General features: G+C 44.4%; 1 non-coding gene across 1 annotated transcript; it reads left to right on the top strand.

Annotated features, from left to right (window-relative positions):
* Positions 1-1029: 1029 nt before the first annotated feature.
* Positions 1030-1136, top strand: LOC122452696. Its single transcript, XR_006272844.1, has one exon. It is a non-coding gene; the product is annotated as a U6 spliceosomal RNA (small nuclear RNA).
* Positions 1137-19107: the final 17971 nt, after the last annotated feature.

The raw sequence follows: 19107 nt of genomic DNA, 5'->3' as shown, positions 1-19107 counted from the left end.
AAAAGGAAAGTGAAATTGGGTCATTTGTAGAAATGTGGATGGACCTAGAGTCTGTCATGCAGAGTGAAGTAAGTCAGAAAGAGAAGAACAAACATCGTATATTAACACATATATGTGGAATCTAGCAAAATGGTACTGATGAACCTATTAGCAGGACAGGAATAGCAATGCAGACATAGAGAACAGACATGTGGACATGGCAGAGGGGATGGTGGGAAATTAGGATTGACAGATACACACTGCCATGTGTAAAACAGATAGCTAGTGGGGACCTGCTATATAGCACAGGGAGCTCAACTCGGTGCTCTGTGATGACCTAGAGGGCTGGGATGGCTGGGGGGCGGTGGAAGGGAGGTCCAAGAGAGAAAGGATATATGTAGACATATAGCTGATTCACTTTGTTGTACATCAGAAAGTGACACAACATTGTAAAGCAATTAAACTCCGATAAAAATAAAAAGAGGTCACTGTTGGCCTTATTATTGAGGGTGATTCCTAAGGAATGGTATATGTGGAAGGATGTGTGAAAAGCAAATGAAATGATAGAGAAGAGGTAGTGAGTTTACCCTATTAGTGGTAGCTACAAAAAAATGGAAAGTTGAGGTTGAGAGGGAATTTTATGAAAAGATGGCAAAGAACACATTAAAACCATATTTATACCTACCAGACAAATACATCAAGACCCACCAGATTTGGGGGCAGAGTGGGCAGCTTTAATACATAAATGAATTTTAGGGGAAGACTTTTCATCACCTATAGGCTACGGAGCATCAGCTGAGGCAATGATTTTGCTTGGCTTGAATGTGGTATTCTGCAAAGTTGGATGGTTGTTTGTCAAGCATTTATTACTCATGTTAGTTACTGCATGAGCTGCTGTGGGGGATTCAGAAACAATGAGCTCAAGAAGCTCATTGCCTTTTGGAGAGGGAAAACTTATGTCAGAGGCTACAAACCTATAGTGTGAAGCACCTGTTCTGTTTGTCCTACATAGTGTTTTTGTAAAATTGTCATTTTAAAAGATCACATCCAGTGCTCGCTTTGGCAGCACATATACTAAAATTGGAACGATACAGAGAAGATTAGCATGGCCCCTGCGCAAGGATGATGCGCAAATTCGTGAAGCGTTCCATATTTTTATGCATGAGACAAGTGCTCGGGCCTGGTGCACTGGGAAGACCCAGAGGAATTGGGTGGAGAGGGAGGTGGGAGGGGGGATCGGGATGGGGAATACGTGTAAATCTATGGCTGATTCATATCAATGTATGACAAAACCCACTGAAAAAATAAATAAATAAAGGAAAAAAAAAAAAAAAGATCACATCCAAAGCTGGATATCTGGCTTCTCTCAAAAAACTAGAAGATATATGACCCTTAACCTGCATTACTGCCAGGCAGTGGTTGACTGGAGTAAAGGTGTGACTGCCCATTACTGAGAACACCCATTCTCTAGTTACCTCCCTTGCTTAGAACTCTTTATTAGCTGACTCATGGAGAAGACTTCATTTACATGATCTGCCTAGCCCTTGGGAGTCATTTGTGTTTGTGACTGCCCCTGAGGACAACCCACGTCATGCATGAATCACTACATGCTAGAATGCGTGAGGCCAATAGCTATGTTACAGGTGTTCAGGAAAGGAAGAAATAAGTAGAATTAAATAATTAAGCAAAGCATCTCAGATTTGGTCTTGACAAGTATGTAGGATAAAAATAGATGGTTGGATGAATAAATGATTGGTTAGATGAACGAGAGCAAAGCATTTCCCTTGGGTTCCAGGATGGACTCGATGCATGTGCGTGGCATGCCATAGCTGGAATTGAGGGAGCACAGATCTGGCAGTTTTCCTTTAGAATATGAAAACTTATTTTCAGAGCATGAAGAAGAAATTTTAATTGAAGACAGTGGTATCTGTAATTTCTCCTTTCTCATTTGACTGTCCTCTTGTAGATAGCTTCCTGGTCAGCAGCAATGATCCTATAGTGATATTGCAGTGTGCTGCTCACTTGAAGTCAAACAGAAAGGTCATGTAACATGAGGATTTTATATCTGTAGAGTCCACTCTTGCTTGGCACAGTTGCTTCAGTTTCAGTTCCCTGGGTAGTCGTAACATCCAAATCATCTTTCTTTTAATCTTTTCCATTGTTTGTGCCCACCCCCAGAGAGGGTGCTCTTCAGGCTCAGTGAGCTGCAGTTCCAACCTTGCATCCAGTTGCAAGTTTTGGACACAGCATTTGAAACGACCTCAAGAGGATAATCGCTTATTAATCCCTTTGATGATTTCTAAAGTTTAAGAATGAAAGAAAGGAAAGTCACCCTAAATAAAAGGGAAAAGCACTGAACTTACACCGTGCTACTTCAGTGACTCTTGTTTCAAGGATCTGGCCTTTGCACTGAATTTTCTGCGTTCTGAATACGACCAGCTGTGTGTGAAAAAGCCTGCTTGTCACTTGCCTACCAGTTGACAAACCTCACTCTTAAATAAGAGCAGATGATCAGATGCTTAAGGAAGCCCTCCGACATGAAAGAGGAAGATAACAACAGTAATAAAGCAACTTGGAGAAGCAGAGGCAGTGCAGAAAGCAGAAAATTACCATGAATATATAATCAGTGCCTTCAGAGAGGTGAGGGAAAGTTTATGTCCATGAAACAAGATTAAGATGCAAAAACAACAGCAAAAGATATCATGAAAATAAGAAAAAGTGTTTGAGAACTAAAGATACAGTAAACTCATAAAAAAAGAAAACCAGCTTCCAAAAGGTAAGAGAAAAAGTGCAAAAAGTGTACAGTGGTGGATTAGAAGATTTTTTTTTTAAGTTAGGGAATCAACCCAGGCAGTTATTTTTCTGAAAAATTATAGTTCCAGAAAGAAAAAAAAGGAAAAATAATAGATAAGAAATTATCAAAGATATATTACAAGAAGTGGAGGAATAAACAAAAGCTTCTATGTAAAAAAGTTACAAGCAAAGAAATGGGAAATAAGAATAGCAATAAACTTCTCAACATCAGCACTAGACTAAGCTAGTAGACCAAAAAGAAATTTGAAGGAAAATTATTTTCAACTATTCCCAACTAAAGGTCTTTATTAAATGTGAGCATAGAATAGACATTTTCATATGAGCATGATTTCAAAGCACTGCCTATGTATGCATTCTCAGGAATTCTTGGTGAATGTGCCCCACCAAAAGGAGGGTGTAAACCAAGAAGGGTAAAGGCATGGGATCCAGGAAACAGGAGATGCAACAGAAGAGAAAGATGAAGGGAATTTTTGGAATGACTATGAAGGGAATTCCCTTGTGGTCAATTTTGCAGTGAGCCTGGAAAGCAAGCCCAAAGAGGAGCTGGAGGACAGAGACTCCTGGAGGAAGAGCTACAGAAGAAAATGAAGTTAGACGCGTGGCGGGCTTCAAGACGAATGCGGAATTATCTCCATCCTCCACTGACGCCTGGTTTGACCACGTGGAAATTTGTGTACAGTGAATGTTGAATGGTGTAGGCAAATCTAGCCATAGATACAAATATAATTGAAGAGGAGAGGAAGAGGAAGTGGAGAAGGAGGAAAGAGGAAGAAGAGGAGGAGGAGGAAGTAGGCTTATAATGAGTTACCTGGAAAAGCAAAAGGTTAAAATCATAGTCCTTAGGCTTGGCATGCACAATCTTTCAGTGATGACAATAACCTAAATCCTGCATATTGTTTTTAATTCTCTGTTGGAAGAATTGAACGCACTAGAGAAAGAAAAGAGGGTATGAGAGATCTGATACCTCATTTAGAGTAAAATTTTAAAAATAAATCATTAATCAAGTGACAGCAGAATGAGCATATTATTTTAAAATTAAGAAGTACATATCATAAGAAATAGCTGAAAGACTTGAATGCAATTGCCTCTAGGGAGCCGGATGTGGGGGAGGTAGTCAGGAGGCCACTGGATTGCTGAGTTGATAAATATCTAGCACGTTTGACTTGTTCAACTCAGGGTCTGCCTCTGTTGCTTTGATTAAATTTTAAATTACTATCAGAAATAAATAGCAGCCCCAAGAGAGTTTTAGAATAACTGCACCTACCAAGATGAGTGCTTGGAAAGATAATGACTCACTTGGACGTATCAGTTGTGCATCTGGGATCTTATCAAACAGTTACCAGCCTGGAGTTACAGCTTCACATACAGTCCCCTGTGCAGACATTTGCCCAGTGCGCTCAGGCAACAGCTGCTTCTGCCAGTCCTTGTTTTGGGAAGAAGGAAAGTGTATGAGTTAGACAAAAATAGCTGTCTGTGTGGGAAGAGATATTTTTACCTTCATCTTTAAGCCTGCTCCGTGTACAGCTACTATGACAGAAGACTGAATGCTGAACAGTATTGAAGCCAACAACTAGTTCTCAGCCTCTTTCCGAGATATTCAGGCAAAGGTAGAGAAAAACAGAATGAAATATGCCAAGTTGCTGAAATTTATAGTATCCTTTTCGAGTAAAAACTGTCAGGTTGCCAGTCAGAAAAAAACGCTCTACCCGAGGTGTTAGAATGCTTCACGCTGAAAAGTTACGTGTTAGAAAGGAACTTAGAAATCATCCAACTCAGCTATCCCCGGAGACTCAGAGAGGCAGAGATTGTCCAAAGCTACCCAGCTTACTTGTTTGAGAACAAGATCCAGAACCCTGGATGAGACTCCATACTGCCTACCTCAGAGTTTGACTTGTAGCCATCAGATAGATAAATAGATACAGATTGTAGAGCAAGGTCGGGGATCGGAATACAATTGTAATTCTAAAACTTGTGATCTTTCTGCCACTCCAAACTGCCTCACAGAGCAACAACAATAAAAGCAGAGCTGTAAAAACCCAACAAATCAGAAGCTTAACTCTCTGCCTGGGGTTAAGCGGTCCATTCGTTCAACAATGACTTATTGAGCACCCACTGTGTCCTGAGTGGTTTCCAGATAGAGGTGGCTAGTGGACAGGGGGATGCTGGGGTTTGAGGTGCGAGATTTCAGAGTCATCGACAAGTTAGGTGGCGTTCACTGTCACACTGAAGAATGAGATTGCCTGGGGAGAACGAGTATACTGAAGAGAGAAGATGCCCAAGACAGGATCCTAAGGAACGACCAGCCTGAGGACAGAAAGAGTAAAGGAGTGAGCAAGGAGTGCCTGGAGCCTACATCTGTCTCTAAGTGTAGGTTCTTACGTGTCTTACATGCCTTAACTTGTTGCTTGTTTTTGTCCTGAGTGTTAATAAGTGTTCTCCTGAGTGTTTGTATCATAAGTATGTGTAGCCAAGGCTTGAAGTGATAGAAGGAAGGAAGTGGGAGGATTTAAGAGTGAACAAAGACATTCAGACTTCTCCAGATTCATCCTGGAGAAGTTAGTGGAGCCAGTTCTGGACTTCCTGTGGAGGAGTAAGCTTCAGCCCACTCTGCCCCCATCCTAGCACTGTTGCCACTAGCATGGGCCCCGGGGAAACCTGGGGAGGACAGGTGTTTCCTGGAAGGGTCAGGGGAAGGCCATCACCCCTCACCAGGCCAGATGGGCCTGGTCCAGATCAGAGCATGTGCTGCTCAGAGCCATGTGGTATAAAGGTTGGGTAAACACATGCTTGCTCTGCGATGAGGACAAGGACCAAGGAGACCGGACATGACCAGAAAGGTTATCATATGCTGAAAGCAAAGGGGAGAAGGCCTGGACATGCACCTTTCACCTAGTTAAGTGTATTTCTCAGAGAAATGTCGTTTTAGAAAAAAATAGGGATTCTAAGTAGGAGAGTGTTGAGCTGGCCTAGAAGGGGTATTGATTGTTAGTTTTTGATTAGGCCAAGATCTAGGAGATTTTATGAGGAAGAAGTTCCAGGTCTCCTCTCCCGTGTCCTAATTACATAGGCCCTCCTTGGAGGCGCTCCCTGGCTGGGCCTTCATACCCAAAGGGAATTGAGAGAGCTGGAAGACACTATAGTGGAGAAGAAAGAGCCCAGGTTTTAGAGCTTTGCACCCTAAGTTTTAACCCAGACTTTAATAATTGATCAGTATGACCTTGTGAGATTTATGTAAACTCTATGGGTCTTGGTTTTTTCATCTGAAAATGGGAATGGCACTTACCTCAAAGGATCAAGTGAGATAGTATTTACAGAAAGACTGAACTGAACTGAACTCAACCAGCGGGTACTCAACCAGTGTTCCTTTACCTCCTACCTCCTTCTGTTTATTTCCCCTTGAAAGCTACCCTTGATTGGGCAAGATAACACTTAATAATCTTGGCTTCCCTCCAACTCCTTGCAATTTAGACACATTTTCCAGATAGACAACAATCTCAGGATTTTTTCATGTGGTGGGATGTTACCATCATGTCACCAATCTATTGCATCCTGAGCATTGCATGCGTCAGTCATTGGATGTGAGCCAACATGCTTTGGTAATTCTCAGCTGTTCACTCTGTTCTTTGAGAAAACATTGCATTTCTGTCTATCATTAGCGGTAGTGGAAGCTTGATAAGATTCCTCATTTTCCATCATCTTTAAATTCCCAGGATGGCTCAAGTGTCTCAATTAAAGAGAATCTCTCCCATCCCCACCCCACACACACTGTAATTCACACAGCTAAGCAGCTGCTACTGGTCAGCATTGATGAGATTTCCCTCTTTTGCTGCTATGATTCACCAGCCATGGGTACCATCTTTTCTGGTCTCTCTTCCTGGCATATAAGTAGTTCCTCATTTGTATTTCTTTCCCTGAAGTTCATGCCCGCAAGCACCTCCAGCAACCTGGATAAATTTAGCTCTTCTCAGGAACTTCTGCTGACTTGGTTCCATGACTGCTGAAGGTTTGACTGCTCCCCAGAAAGAGTTTGGGGCTGACTCCCCTCACTTGGAGATCTCATCTGGTTCTGTTGATTGCTGTGTGACCTGCATAATTAATTGGTCATCTGAGTCACCTCAGGCCATCCGGTTTGAGAACCAACCAGTTTGTGCTTTTGGAAGCTGAAGTCCTTCATTGCTGCTTCTGACCCCTTGGAACTCCTTCCCTGTTTTTTTCTTGCTCTGAACAGCCTGTGGCTACTGCTCTTACTCTCATGGTCACTTCCCATTTGGGCTGAGAAAGCAACTAGGTTTCTTGGCTCTCTTCTCCAGAAGCAAAACCCTCAGGTCCCATTACCAGGATCCAGCAGAGAGAAGTGTACTGAGCAGACGCTCATTTAATGCTTACTAATTTGACTTCTTCTAACTAAACACCAAAGAGGCTAGACTCAGACTTCCTTGTGAGTGAGTGAAGTTGCTCAGTCGTGTCCGACTCTTTGGGACCCCATGGACTGCAGCCTACCAGGCTCCTCCATCCTTGGGATTTTCCAGGCAAGAGTACTGGAGTGGGTTGCTCTTTCCTTCTCCAGGGGATTTCCCAACCCAGGGATCGAACCCAGGTCTCCCACATTGCAGGCAGATTTTTTTAGAGCCACCAGGGAAGCCAAAGAATACTGGAGTGGGTAGCCTGTCCCTTCTCCAGCAGATCTTCCCGACCCAGGAATTGAACTGGGGTCTCCTGCATTGCAGGCAGATTCTTTACCAACTGAGCTGTCAGGGAAGTCCCCATACTGCCTTGGTCAGCCACTAAATGGAAGAGAAATGCATCCCAAGGCCGTAATGTTAGTTTAGACATGCTCATTTTCAAGGGTCCAAAATAAAGCTCATGGATCACATTGAGTAGGTTTGTGTAGGATCTTAAAGGATGGGAAAGATTTGAACAGATACAGTGGAGGACTTGATAGGGGAAAAATACAGTGCAAACATAGAAAGCATAGACCAGAGGAGAGAACTGGCACAGGGTACCTGTGTATGTTACTCGGTGGTGTTCATAAAGAGCTAGTTCTTCTCCAATGAAAATACGTGTAAGGAAAGGAAGAAAGAACAAATGGGCTGAGGTTAGTCACTATTTGTTGGGCCTTGGGTGCTAGGCTCTGACCCACTCAACCAACCAGCTGCAGACCCGCCCCCACCCCTGCCCACCCCGACCTCCTAATGGCATGAACAGGCTCCAATTGGGAAGGGGAGATTTTGTCCTTGCTCCTTACAGGAACAACTAGAATGGCCTCTTTCCGGTCCCATATCCACCCACACCCCAGTTTAGCTGCCCTTGTTTCATGGAAAACCAAGTTTAAGAAGTGTCTGTAGAACCAAAGTAATCTACTCCAGAGAAATTCATGAGCATGCGTCATGGTAAGGGTCTCTAGCAGTGTCTGGGGCAGCAAACACTCATCTGAGGACTCTACCACTTGGTGATGATCAGGGCTACGGAAGGCTACGGCTTCAGGAGGCGGTGAGATGAAGGAACCGCTGTGCCCTGCGTAGGCGAGGAACGCATGCACTCCTGATTGGCCATTGTCTGGCAGGAGAATGGGACCAGTGACCCTAGTGTCACTGTTGCCATCTTGGCTGATCCACAGATACGTGAGTCAGTTCTATTTTAAGACTTTGTTCAACTGGTCACATGAAGAAATTGCTATTAAAAAAAACAGCTATTTACCAGGAAAGTAAAGCTCCTGCAAAACAAAAGGTTAGTATACTATCCCCAGTAACTCTTTAAACCAGAGCAAACAGCAGGGCAGTCCATGTTTGCTCTGTAGTTCTGCTTTCCGCCCTGGGTTATCTGATTCCCGAGGTTCCTGGTTGATCTCCTCCTCGGGAATAAGCTGAGACAAGGGCAGCTGGGAATATCAAAGGACAAGGGTTTCTAGAGGCTAAGAGAGCTAGGGACACTTGGCAGTTCTCTTGTTAAATGATTGGTTGGTTTTTTCTAGGAAAGTCAAGGAGCTCAACCAGGCAAAAACACAAAAGAACCTGGAAGGCCTAAGACCCTTTATTAGGAAAGTATCCCCTTTTATTTGAGGATTCTGTATTAATGAATGGGAAGTACATCAGATATGGTCCACGGAAACACTGCTCAAACTGGAGGACCAAACCATCAAGGCAGGAGCAAGAACATTAAGATCAACATTGAAGAGACAACAAATGTGCTGATTATGATGCCTTTGCAGTGACTGGCATTTCCTCCAGACCGTCACAACAGTATGACCTCAGCTTCGCCATGGGTATCCCCTTAGACTCAGCTTAAGCTGTACTGAGTCATACCAAATTAGGACATCCTTATGTGACCTGTCCTGTGAAACTGACAGTCTTGCTTAGGACACAGTGTGACACATGTATCCAACAGAGAAGATAAAGCAATATATAAATACTAGAGAATAAGTGGCATAAAAAATTCAAAGTGTGGCTGGGGACACATCAGTATGCATCTGGCAGGCAGATCAGATAGTGTGGCCTCAAACACACAGTGAAAAAACATTGTCTGTAATGAATATTGAAGTCCCTAGCCTGACCTCCAGAGCTTTACAATCTGGCCTCCACCTGCCTGTCAGCCTTACCTCCCAGGACCCCTCTTTTACCGTCCAGCTAGACTGCACCACGGGTGGTTTTTCACCCCTTAGCACAAGCCTTCCTTTCCTCTGTTTCTCCAAATACTGTGTTTGAGGTCTGGCTCACATTTCTTCTGCTCCTTGGCATTGCTGCAGCCCCCCAGCCCCCCAGGCCTCAGTGAGCTCACCCTGCCCTTTGTCCTCCTGTATTTCTCTGTCAGTGTTCACTATCTGGATGCTTGTGCAGCTGTCTGGACAGCTTAGGATGACTCTGAGATAGTTAACTCAGACTGTTACCTAACCTTTGACTTTTATGGGGGCAGCGGCTGCTGTGTGTCTTTGTTTCTGTACATGGGCTTTCTCTAGCTGCGGTGAGTGGGGTCTACTCTCTAGGTGCAGTGCATGGGCTTCTCATTGGGATGGCTTCTCTTGTTTCAGAGCATGGACTCTAGAGCATGGGGCTTCAGTAGTTATGGCCCAAGGCTTAGTTGCAGCACCACTTCCTGGACCAGGGATCGAATCTGTGTCCCCTGTGTTGGTAGGCGCATTCTTAACCACTGGGCAGCCAAGGAAGCCCCTAACCTTTGACTCTTTCTATGTCATCTCCCTTAGCTGTATTATTCTCCCTTTGAGAGCTTGCATCTCAGATACCCTGCATCACCCAGCACAGGACCTAACACATAGTGGGTGGTCGATAATCTGTAAAATGAATGACGTTATAGCTTTTTGATGCACAGCTTATACTTCCTAATTTATTCCACCTGAGGAAATAAACGAAGGGGATACATTTACTGAGGATCTATCATCTGCACCTGTTTGGCACTTTCTGAACATATTTAAACTTCCCGTCAGTCTGAGAGGAAAGAATGTCATCTTCAATTTATACATTAGGAAAATGATCAGAGTTTTGAGATAATTTGTTTAGTGTCAGTCAGGATTAAAATAGCTACAGTTGAGAGCAAACTGTGATGTGCCTGACTTAGAATACCATACTCTTCCAGTGGTCCTGCCCTGCGTCCCCCCGAACATCCAAGGGAAGGTTGCTGATATTCTTCCTGTGGGTCTTGGGTGCTTTGCCCATGATTTTTCATTTCATGGCTCCATGCATTTCACCCTCCCTGCAAGCTGCCTCCCCAGAGTTGCTTTTCTTGGGACCCATTGCAGGCTTGCGTATTTCCTTGTAACTCCCTTGACCTAGAAAACGTCCTCCCATCATTTCTACTTGTCAAATCTTGCTTATCCTGAAGGTCCACCTGAAATGAATATTGTCTCTGTGAAGCTTTCTATAATCATGCATGACAATAAAATTAAATGCCTTTACATCTGAACCCCCACAACCCACTGCCTCTTCCACAGTTTGTAACTCACTTTATTCTGCTTCAAATTCCAATCAGTTGTTTACCTTCCTGCATCTTCTCCTAAGCTCTAACCCAAGGGCACGGAATGCATCCTCTTCTTCTCTCTATCAACTTGGGCCTTGCATGAAAGCAGCCCAGTCTCCTAAGAGTCTTTGATGGTAAAGGCAGTTGTTGGTTCAGAGCATGGATTCAGTGGCATCACCTGTACCTTCAATGATTCTGCCTGGATAATGAGCCATTGGATACCAATCAGAGCCGGGAAGAAGAAGCTCCAAGTGGGGACTTCCCTTGTGGTCCAGTTGCTAAGACTCCAAGCTCCCAATGCAGAGAGCCAGGGTTCGATCCCTGGTCAGGGAACTAAATCCCACATGCTGCAACTAAAGATCTTGTGTGCCACAACTAAGACCTGGTGTGGCCAAATAAAAAATAATATTATTTAAAAAAAAAAAAAAAAGAAGTTCTAAGCAGAATTCCCAACCTGTCCCCAACTCTCAACCTTGAGGGCCTTCACTTTGAGGCCCTACAGTCCCCAGTGTTCAGTAATTAAAGGATGGTCTTACCTCCCTTTTGAATCTGCTCTAAGGTCCAACTTGTTTCCAAGATAGTTAATGCCACAGGGAGAGGCTGTCATGACAGTTTTCTCAGTGTTTTAAAAGTACTATGGAAAAGAAATGGCTCTATATATTCTTTTTAACCTCACCTTTAGGAATAAGGTGTAACCTTTAGGTTTGAAAAATGAATGAATGAATGAATGAATGGTGAACATATCAGACCCCATTTAAATGAAGACATATGACATTTGTTTGATCTTCCTTACGGAGTTGCAGCCCTTCCCCAAGGTTCTAGAACATATTCCACCTAAGGATGGAAATTGGGTTTCCTCCTGAAGTGCAGGTGCCATAAAGGGATACTGATTAGGGAGCCAACCCAGGCAATATGACCAGCATGGTATCTGCAGCCCAGAAATCTGTACACAACTTCTGACTCCATATAACCCACCTGGGTAAACCAAACATCAAAGGTCTTTGGAAGCAATCACTCGGCAGAGGTTTAGGAACACATTTTCTGTGGTGTGCTATTCAAAAGTTTTACAGCTTGAAACTTTTCATTACATGTTCCTAGTTTCTAGCAGAAAGTCTGCACTATGGCTGACACTTTATACATATTTGTAGATGGAAACCATTCTTACTTTCTCTTCTTTTATCCTCCGACTTTCTCTTTCTCCTCCTTTCCCATCTCCTTTCTGTCCATTAGGACCCGGTGAGGCCCTAATAACTGGAGAATATTAAGGCTTTAATCACCTTCCACTTATCCACCTTCCCTCCAGGCAATACATGAATATTCCTTATGACACATTAAATATTGGGTTCCCTTGTTTTTTGGATGCCCAAGCATGATCGTTGGCTTCTTGGTGATCAAGCCCTATTGCCATTCCTTCACCTTTGCTCTCGTTTTTCCTCTCACTTCTTTTCAGCTGTTAGTAGTGTCGAATCCTGCTGACCCTCCACACTGACCCTAGAGCAGCTGCAGACCCTCCACGCTGAGAAACTTGGCCCTCAGAACCCTTCCTTGGGAACTCTCGCTGGCTGATTTTGTCAGGTTTCCTGCAGATAGGTTCATAGCTACCATTGGCCATAATTCCCACTTATACGCCCATTCTCCTACTCTATGCTCACTCCCCCCAAATCCAAATTATTACCGAGAACTATGCGCTAGGGGAGGAGAAGGCAATGGCATCCCACTCCAGTACTCTTGCCTGGAAAATCCCATGGACAGAGGAGCCTGGTAGGCTGCAGTTCATGGGGTCACGAAGAGTTGGACACGACTGAGCGACTTCACTTTCACTTTTCACTTTCATGCACTGGAGAAGTAAATGGCAACCCACTCCAGTGTTCTTGCCTGGAGAATCCCAGGGATGGCGGAGCCTGGTAGGCTGCCATCTATGGGGTCGCACAGAGTCGGACACGACTGAAGCGACTTAGCAGCAGCAGCAGCATACACTAGGGGACTGGACACATAGGCTGTGCCAGTAGACTTTGGGCTATGCTGGCCACAATCTCCAGATTAAAGGCAGGCCACATAAGCAGGAAAATAAACCACAATGTGGAGAATGTCAACACTCCCAGGAAGACAGATAAAACTCCCTTGTCTGATCTGGTTTTATTTTGGCAGACTTCATGTCACTTTTCTTGCCTGAGCCTCACAACATACACCCACATAGTTTTGAGCCCTGGTCCCAGCACACTCCAGCCCAGATGTTCTCAAGGGGTGGAGCTTTCAAGATAAGGAATTCGCATCTGTAAACAATTGCCCTGCATTGCATGCTTACCTTCCACCCCCACCTCCCCACCCCCTCCATCCCCAGCTTCCACCCCACCCCAGGCCCACAGATCCCATTCGGAGAGCCTGCCCCCATAGTGAGGAGTATTTGGTCCTCCTGACTTCCTGATAAACTCTCAGACAGATGTGTGTGTGTGTGGGGTGTGTGTGTGTGTGTGTGTGTGTGTGTGTGTGTGTGTGTGGTATTGAGTGGGGATGGTAATGTCCTCAAAAATAATTCAAAACGATTTCCTACATATGAACATTGTCTAGTATTGGGAAGATAAATATGTATTCATTACATGTCAGTCATTGCTTGAGAAGAATTTTAAGTAGGGAAATACTCAAAAAAGAATGCCAATAGAAAAAAAAAAAGCAGGCTTTCAAGTGGTCAATATTATATGTTATAGGTAGAGATAGAGACAGAGATACACACTGAGCAAGGAGTAGACAGAAAAAGATCCAGTGCTGCAAGTTTTCCCAGGGTTGTGAATTATGGGTGATTTTGCTTCCTTTTTTTTTCTGTAGGTTTCTGTGCTGAGTTTTTTGTTTTGTTTTGTTTTTTACCATGAACAAATATGACTCTGTAATGGGGGGTGGGATGAATGCATTTTTTTTTTTTTGGATGAATGCATTTTAAAATTTGCTTTTGAAATGTAGATCGCCTTGCCTTGATGCAGGTTCATCACAAAGCCTCACTGAAAGCTGAGTGATCTGAGTCCAAAGACTTCATATCTCCTACCTCACGGTTCAGCCCACCTTCCTATTGTCCAGCACAGCATCCAGCAAAGACACCCTTATCTGAGGGCAGAGGGTGAGTGAAAACCACACGAAGGGGGTAGTTCAGCGCACAGGTCTGTGGGAACCGAGTTCAGAGGTTCCCAGTGGCCTCCCAAGAGGCCACCCAGTGCTCCATAGCTGTGCCCTAACCCCCAGCGCACCCAGCCCCCCACCCCCACCCCCTTCTCCTCCCACCCCCAGCTTGCTCCAAAAAGATTCATTAGCAAAATGGAAAAGGGAGGAGATCAGATGTAGGAGGGGAATGAGACAAAGGAACCAAGAAGGGGATTTCTAAAAAGAATTGAAACTGCCCTGTTCAGGAGCAGGCAGGTTTCCGAGGATTTCTATGGGTGGTTGGGAAGAGAAGGCCTGGAAGAAAACCAGAGGCAGGAGCAAGGTTCATCTTAGCTCCAGGACACCCCACCTCCTCCTCTGGCTCCAACCCCCTCCACTCACTGTCACCACTCTTAAATCCCCTTTTATGCTTCTCTTATCTCCATTACCCAAGCTCTAGCTCCCACCCCCACTCCCAACTTAATTCCGTCCTGACCCTGTGGCCTTGTCTCTCCAGGGCCTGCAGTTCCTGATGTGGGGGTGCCAGTCACACCCAGTGCTTGCAGAGGGAAGTAGCTTGTGAGGTCAGGGAGGAAGTGGTGGGTGGGGCTGGGTGCAGAGGAGAGAAGCTGTGAGTGGACTTTCCAGAAGTGTGGGGAGGGCAGCTGAGGGCACCCAGCTCCACCCCACCCCGCCCCATCACGCTGTTACTGGGGCCCACCCTTGAGCCGCCCTCCATGTTGGCATCCCAGTGGGTGGGTGTCCAAGAAAGAGAAACGATGGAAGCAGACGGCAGGAAAGAGCCGGCACTGCTGGGCGATGCCCACCTTTGCACTCACCTGCCAAGGCCCACTGGAAGCAGCGGCCGTAGGTTGACATCTGTTCTTTACATCCCAATGCCAAATAGATTGGTTGACAGTAGTTTAACATGCACACCTAAGATACGCGTGTGCGTGTGTACGTGTATGTGTGTGTTTGGGGGGTTAGTGGGAGGCAAGGATGAGAGGGTCCCTCTGGAGAGTGAAATGACTTCCACATTCCTCCAGACTTTTGGGGGAAGAATTAGATAACAAGTTCAGAAAAATCACTTAAGTCTTGGGGGACTTGGAGCCAATCTTCCCACAGCCAGATATGCCCACATCTGTTCTTCAGGGCTCATTGCCCCCAGTTTTTTGTTTTGGAAACCTGACTTCTTTTTTGTATATATATTTTTAAAAATCTGTGTTCTTGAAAAACATAAGCCATCACTTATGATTTCCATGACACTGAGAGATCGCCACAGGAGGCAGTCTGACGCAGTGGTCAGGACATCCACCAGAGAACCAGACAGACCTTGAAAAGCCTAATTCTGACATGGCGAGCTGGGTGACCAGTTTGAGCATCTGTAAAGCAGGGATGATCCTAGTTCCTACCTCACGGGGTTGTTGTAAGAAATAAATGAGAGCATACGTGCTACACTGAAGCACAGAACCCAGCACTCGGTAAGACTACTATGGTCCTGTCATCCGGTCAGCACTCTCCATATGGCTTTGCCCCCAGTAAAGCTATTCTGGGTGGTTAGTAATAGATTCGGCACCAGAAAAAGGGTAGCAAACTGTGGCCTGTGGGCCACATCCTACCTGACACCTACTTTTGTTTGACCTGAGAGCTAAGAATGTTTTTCCTTTTTTTTATTTTTTAATTTTGACTGTGTTGGGTCTTCTTTGCAACACACGGGCATCTCTAGTTGAGACACAAGAGCTTCTTGTTTCCATGCAATGGCTTCTGTTGTTGCAGGTCTCTAGAGTGCGTGGGTTTCAATACTTAGCCAACTTAGTTGCCCATGGCATGTAGGATCTTAGTTCCCCAATCAGGGATTGAACCCTTGTCCCCTGCATTGGATGGCGAATTCTTAACTACTGGATAGTGTTTTGTTTGTTTGTTTGTTTGTTTTTTTAATGATTGGGAAAAAATCAAAAGAAGAATAATATTTCACAACAGGTGAAAAGTATATGAAACTCACATTACAGTTCCCATGAGTAAGGCTTTTTCTGGAACACAAAGCCCCTTCTGGAACACAACCACAGTCATTTGCTCTGTAGCTTCTAAAGCTGCTTTTGCAAAGGACCCACGGAGACTATAATACTCTCTGACCCTTTGCAAAAAAACTGGTCAACCCTGAATTAGAGGATCAGTAGCCCAGTTCCAGCCATGCTTCCCACCTATTACCAGAGATAATACTTTCCCCTTTGTCACCACAAACATGCCCACCAGCAGAGTCCACGCACACCGTTTGGCTCATTCACCATGTTGTTGTTGACACCAGCTGGCCTCCACATTGAAAAGTATAAGATAGGACTTGGCAATAGAGCATTACTGTTATATTCTGAGCAAGCACTTGGGAGTGGTGCAGTCCCAGTCACCCCTACTGAAAAGATTGAATGTGTCCTTTGTTCCCCCAGCCCTTGATCTTTCACTCTTATTACTATTTCTCAGGCCTGCTGTGTCCATGAGCACTAGCTCAGCTGGGAAAATATGAGTTGGGCTTTGTCTATACCTTTAATCAGTTTACTGGAAAGAGGTCAGAAACCAAAAATAAAAGAGAAAAAGCCTTAAAACGTATACATTATTGAGTGCTTGCTATATGCCAGGCACTTTGGGGATTAGAGTGTGAATAAAGAAAGTTCCCTGAGAGAGGAAGAGAGAAACAATAAGGCAAATAGTTTGAAAACAATGCAAAAGCTGCTATAATTGAGGCATGTACAAAGTACTGAGGGAGCAAAGAAAATGACTTAGTTTATTGGGATATTTACAAGGAGCATGAGGATAAGTCACAGGGAGGTGACAGCTTAGAAGAGTGGAGAAGAGTTTGTTAGATGTAAGGAAGGGTGAAGTTGTGAAAGTACAGGAGAACAGTAAGGGCAAAAGCAGAGATAGGGTACCCAGGGCATGTTCAAGCAGAGGGGGTGGCCCAGGGGAAATAAGCTGGCACAAGTGTGTGGGTGAGCCTAGGTACCCTAGTCAGGGAGTAACACTTTTATTCTAGATGGGTAGCCTTCAGAGACTTCATAGACTTAAAAGAGGGGCAAGAGATCATAGATTTGTACCTTAAAAGTGATTATTGATAGCAGTAGGATGGATGCGCTGGCATAGAGTAAATCTTGGGTTAAAAGCAAGTCCTGGGTGATAGAGAAGTGTGTCAGGAAGAGAGATCTTGGATATAGAGGTAACAGGACTTCATGACATGTTGAGTTCTTAGGTGAAGGAGAGAACAGAGTTAAAGAATGAATCCAGGGATTCTGGAGTGGTACCTGGATAGATACTAGTGCCGTTAACTGAAGCAGAAAATGCTGGAGAAGTAGCAGTTCTGCTTGGGCTGAAGGTGATCCTTGGGCATGATTAACTTGTAGAAGACGGCACAGTTTTAGGTCATCCGGGTGAAGAAATCCAGTAGGCAATCACTGACACTGTAAGCTGAGAGCCAGGAAGATGTAGGGGCTTAGAAATAGGTGTTTAAGAATCATCAGTCAATGGGACTTCCCTGGCGGTCCAGTGGTTAAGACTCCACACTTCCAATGCAGGGGTTGTGGATTTGATCCCTGATTTAGGGAACTAGATCCCACATGCTTTTCAATGTGGCCAAAGGGAAAAAATCATCAGTCTATGATGCGTGGGAGTAGAGGACATTATTCAGCAAATATGAAAGGGAAAGAACCCTGGAGAGTACTAGTGTTTCAGTTCAGTTCAGTTCAGTTGTTCAGTTGTGTCCAACTCTTCGGGACCCCATGGACTGCAGCACGCCAGGCCTCCCTGCCCATCACCAACTCCCAGAGCCTACTCAAACCCACGTCCATTGAGTCAGTGATGCCATCCAACCATCTCATCCTCTGTTGTCCCTTTCTCCTCCCACCTTCAATCTTTCCCAGCATCAGGGTCTTTTCAAATGAGTCGGTTCTTCACATCAGGTGGCCAATATTTTGGAGTTTCAGCTTCAGCATCAGTCCTTCCAGTGAATATTCAGGACTGATTTCCTGAATCCATTAGGATGGATTGGTTGGATCTCCTTGCAGTCCAAGGGACTTTCAAGAGTCTTCTCCAACACCACAATTCAAAAGCATCAATTCTTCGATACTCAGCTTTCTTTATAGTCCAACTCTCACATCCATACATGACTATTGGAAAAGCCATAGCCTTGACTAGATGGACCTTTCTTGGCAAAGTAATGTTTCTGCTTTCTAATATGCTGTCTAGGATGGTCATAACTTTTCTTCCAGGGAGCAAGCGTCTTTTAATTTCATGGCTGCAGTCACTATCTGCAGTGATTTTGGAGCCCAAAAAATAAAGTCTCCCACTGTTTCCCCATCTATTTGCCATGAAGTGATGGGACCAGATGCCATGACCTTAGTTTTCTGAATGTTGAGTTTTAAGCCAACTTTTTCACTCTCCTCTTTCACTTTGATCCAGAGGCTCTTTAGTTCTTCTTCACTTTCTGCCATAAGGGTGGTGTCATCTGCATATCTGAGGTTATTGATAATTCTCCCAGCAGTCTTGATTCCAGTTTGTGCTTCATTCAGCCCAGTATTTCTCGTGATGTACTCTGCATATAAGTTAAATAAGAAGGATGACAAATATAGCCTTGACATACTCCTTTCGCTATTTGGAACCAGTCTGTTGTTCCGTGTCCAGTTCTAACTGTTGCTTCCTGACCTGCATACAGATTCCTCAAGAGGGAGGTCAGGTGGTCTGGTATTCCCATCTCTTTAAGAATTTTTCAGTGTTTAATGGGATGCAAAGCAAGAGAAGCCAATTAGACATGGGAAAATGCAGAACATCTAAAATGCAGAACATCACCAAAGCCGTGGAGAAGAGAACTCTGAAAGTTTTTCTTGTGTAGGAGAGGAAGGTCAGTAGAACAAAAATGAACAGAGCAAACAATCCTTATATAATGGGTTCCCACAAGGCCCGCTTGGAATTCTGTGAAACACTAAGTGTCACCACAGAAAGTTATGAAAATCAGTTTGTCTGTTCCATAGCCCAGGATTGGTAATTTAAAAAGCAGAGGTAATTTTTAGGACAGATCATTGGTTTTTGATGAGCACCAAAAGGAAGCTGCTGGATTTGCCAAAAAAAAAAAAAAAAGGTAGTCCTTGATGAGCTGGACAGAGGCAGTTTCCATAGAGTAGTAGGTACAGAAGGCAAATTCCCGTGGGCTCAGAGTCAGTGAATCTGGAGAAATGA

Source organism: Cervus canadensis, chromosome 13, assembly GCF_019320065.1.
Source record: "Cervus canadensis isolate Bull #8, Minnesota chromosome 13, ASM1932006v1, whole genome shotgun sequence".
NCBI lineage: Eukaryota > Metazoa > Chordata > Mammalia > Artiodactyla > Cervidae > Cervus > Cervus canadensis.
Note: the sequence above shows the minus strand (reverse complement) of the source record. Positions and strands in the feature narration are given on the sequence as shown.